Here is a 4,523-nt window from a genome sequence, read left to right as displayed (position 1 = left end):
AAATATTTCTTCCACTGTCAATATCAGGTACTGTTTACCACAGACACATATGCAAATCTGCAGGAAAATTTTAGTTATTGCAAAAATTATCTGTTCAAAGTGCATTTTATGAACTATAAGCCAGTCTGTTCTTTCTTAGATGTAAGGTACATTTAAAGTCCCATAACCAAAAAATATATATCTAGCACATCACAAGAATGTTGTAATACAGTTGCAAGTACTATAGGCTCATAAGAAAATATATATATTTATAAAGTTGTGTGTAATTCTTTCTCCCACCATCATTTTTCATAAAGTCACTTTTCTAATTGCTAGATAATGTCACACTCACTTACTTCTTGAGTAGTCCCATTGATTTTTAATGGGCTTAGTGGAGATTCTTTTCTACGTGATTCTCATTTCTTTCTGAACCTCTCATTTTCTTTTGATGGTCACTATATCTGGAGTGATCAGTGTTCTTTTTCCAAAAACAAAACACAGATAAGCTTCAATACCTTAGGACCTCTTTATTGTTGAGAGCTGTTCTTTCATAGTTGTCTTGTTTCTGTCTCAGCTGGTTTCTGTTGTGTGTGAAATGTTCTCTCACTCCATGATGGCTTTCAGTACTAACAGGGTTTGCCTGACTTTTAATTTCAAACTAGCCAGTTCTTACCGCTTCCAGTAGGTGTAACTAGAGGGTCTCCATTTCTTTAGAACCTGTTTTTATTCACACCTTGATCTTGCAGTACCAGCAGAAGAGTGGGGTGGGAGGAGGTATTGTTTTATGGTCTCTGTGTATATAATGTCTTCTGTAGTTTCCACAGTATGCATCCAATGAAGTGAGCTGTAGCTCACGAAAGCTCATGCTCAAATAAATTGGTTAGTCTCTAAGGTGCCACAAGTACTCCTTTTCTTTTTGTGAATACAGACTAACACGGCCGTTACTCTGAAATCTGCTTTCAGTTAACTGGTGGAAATTCAGAGGGACTTCTTTGAGGCAGTGGTCTAGTACTGAAAATGTTATAATTCCCTTAAATAATCAATGGTACATCTCACAATGAATGTCTAATTCTGGTTACCGCATCTCAGAGACACAGCAGAAAGACAGCCATAAAAAGACTAGTTTTTCTTTATCTTTTTCAGCGCCAAACATACTGATGACACTCGAACAATATACGTTTTTCACCATTATTGGTTGGATTAAATAGGCGCTGGAGAATTCACAATAGCTGCACTGCTATATGTTCTTGATCTGCCTGCCATCTTTCATCTCAAGTATGATTGTGCTGGTTGTGCATTCCTGATGCAAGGAAAACTCCTGTCAAGGTCAGGGGAGTCACCTGTGAAGGGATGCAGGGTCAGACCTGTGGTAATGAGTATTGGTATTTCTGTATTAATGGAGTCTCTGATACGATTTTCACTTTAAAAAAGTAGGTATCTATTTGAATTTATATTTATATGCTATAATAATATGTATCAAGGCACTGGGGGATCATTCAGTTTCATTTCCATGTGTTGTATAGTCTTCTGACTATTCATTTTATTTACTTATTTATTTTATATGTATTACAGTTGTGCCTAGAGGCAACCACTGAGATCAGGGCCCTGTTGTGCTAGGTACTGTACGTACACATAATAAGATGATCCTTGTAAGTAGGAACTTTCAGTCCAAACAGACAAAACAAAGGTGAGGAGAAAGGAAGTATTGTCCCCATTTTGAAGGGACCTGAGTTACATAGGGTAGCAGATTCAATGACTTCTGTCAGGAGAAAAAGGAGTTCTGTGACAGTTGGGAATTGAACCCAGACCTGAGTCCCTATCAAATTTTAACCACAGGACCAATCTTCATCTGTGTAACACCAGCTAATAAAGTCAAAAGAATCCCTGGTGCAATTTTTTTTTTGCGGGGAAAGGGGAGGAGAGATAGCTCAGTGGTTTGAGCATTGGCCTGCTAAACCCAGGGTTGTGAGTTCAATCCTTGAGGGGGCCATTTAGGGATCAGGGGCAAAAATTGGGGATTGGTCCTGCTTTGAGCAGGGGGTTGGACTAGATGACCTCCTGAGGTCCCTTCCAACCCTGAGATTCTATGAACTCCACTGGCTTCAGTGGAGTTGAACTGGAAGTGGATTTCACCCACTATACTCAGCCTAAAGGGGCAAATTCTATGTTTTTGCTAGTGTGTATGAAACTTATTTCCACTAATATATACAACATCCTATTTTCTATTTAGTGAGCTAGCTAGAGTACAGCTAGCATGGGTACATCTACATGAGCTGCCATTCACACCAGTGGCTGCAATGGAGACATACCCTAAATGGAGAAATGGACTGGACTCTGCACTTTCCAATACTATGCCTGTCATGTTATAAAATGAGGTCGGACAAAGGTTTAATGTAGTAACAGAAGCCCCATTCTCTTTATCTTTTGCTTTCCTTGAAGGAATAATTAATCCAAATCACTGACTTAAAGTCGGTCATTTTATCCCATTTATATATGGGGGGAAGGATACAGAAAGCGAAGTGATTTGTTTAAGTGAGACAGTGTCAGAATTCAGAGTAACAGCCATGTTAGTCTGTATTCGCAAAAAGAAAAGGAGTACTTGTGGCACCTTAGAGACTTAGAGAGAGGTTGGGGGGCTGTCTGTAGGCAAGGACTGGCCTGTCTCCCAAGATTTGTGAGAGTGTTGGGTCATCCTTCAGGATAGGTTGTAGATCCTTGATAATGCGTTGGAGGGGTTTTAGTTGGGGGCTGAAGGTGACGGCTAGTGGCATTCTGTTATTTTCTTTGTTAGGCCTGTCCTGTAGTAGGTGACTTCTGGGAATTCTTCTGGCTCTATCAATCTGTTTCTTCACTTCCGCAGGTGGGTATTGTACTTGTAAGAATGCTTGATAGAGATCTTGTAGGTGTTTGTCTTTGTCTGAGGGGTTGGAGCAAATGCAGTTGTATCGCAGAGCTTGGCTGTAGACAATGGATCGTGTGGTGTGGTCAGGGTGAAAGCTGGAGGCATGTAGGTAGGAATAGCGGTCAGTAGGTTTCCGGTATAGGGTGGTGTTTATGTGACCATCGTTTATTAGCACTGTAGTGTCCAGGAAGTGGATCTCTTGTGTGGACTGGACCAGGCTGAGGTTGATGGTAGGATGGAAATTGTTGAAATCATGGTGGAATTCCTCAAGAGCTTCTTTTCCATGGGTCCAGATGATGAAGATGTCATCAATATAGCGCAAGTAGAGTAGGGGCGTTAGGTGACAAGAGCTGAGGAAGCGTTGTTCTAAGTCAGCCATAAAAATGTTGGCATACTGTGGGGCCATGTGGGTACCCATAGCAGTGCCGCTATTTGAAGGTATACATTGTCCCCAAATGTAAAATAGTTATGGGTAAGGACAAAGTCACAAAGTTCAGCCACCAGGTTAGTCGTGACATTATCCTTTCCTATAACTATTTTACATTTGGGGACAATGTATACCTTCAAATCAGTGGCACTGCTATGGGTACACACAACAGAACCACTAACCCAGGAACAAAGCCCGTTGCCAACTGTGCCCACATATCTATCCAGGGGACACCATCACAGGGCCTAATAACATCAGCCACACTATCAGAGGCTTGTTCACCTGCACATCTACCAATGTGATATATGCCATCATGTGCCAGCAATGCCCCTCTGCCATGTACATTGGTCAAACTGGACAGTCTCTACGTAAAAGAATAAATGGACACAAATCAGATGTCAAGAATTATAACATTCATAAACCAGTTGGAAAACACTTCAATCTCTCTGGTCACGCGATTACAGACATGAAAGTTGCGATATTACAACAGTAAAACTTCAAATCCAGACTCCAGCGAGAGACTGCTGAATTGGAATTCATTTGCAAATTAGATACAATTAACTTAGGCTTGAATAGAGACTGGGAGTGGCTAAGTCATTATGCAAGGTAACCTAACACCCCGCCCACCCCCGTTCCTCAGACATTCTTGTTAAACCCTGGATTTGAGCTGGAAATGGCCGACCTTGAGTATCATACACATTGTAAGGAGAGTGATCACTTTACATAAGCTATTACCAGCAGGAGAGTGGGGTGGGGGGAAAGAAAACCTTTTGTAGTGATTAACATCCATTTTTTCATGATTTGTGTGTATAAAAACATCTTCTGTATTTTCCACAGTATGCATCCGATGAAGTGAGCTGTAGCTCACAAAAGCTTATGCTCAAATAAATTGGTTAATCTCTAAGGTGCCACAAGTACTCCTAGTGTCAGAATTGGAATTAGAACTCAAACCCTCCCACCTGTGCTCATTCCTCCAGGTTTTACTGACTCTAATGATTTTCTACCTCCTGGTTTGTCATCTGGGAAGGGATTACAATGCATTAATTTCTGTCCCCAATGAAGACTTGAGGCACAAGTGCAAATTACTTAGGCGGTTTCTTTGTTGCCTCCATTTGTGCATATTGGACATTCTAGCACTCTGTTCAGGGTCTAGTCCAGCTCACGCTGGAGGTTTGCCGATGACTTCAATAGCAAGATTCAGTGCAATGAGAGAAC

This window comes from Lepidochelys kempii, chromosome 9 (assembly GCF_965140285.1).
Source record: "Lepidochelys kempii isolate rLepKem1 chromosome 9, rLepKem1.hap1, whole genome shotgun sequence".
NCBI classification, from domain to species: Eukaryota; Metazoa; Chordata; order Testudines; family Cheloniidae; genus Lepidochelys; species Lepidochelys kempii.
The sequence above is the reverse complement of the archived record's forward strand: the minus strand, read 5'-3'. Positions refer to the sequence as shown.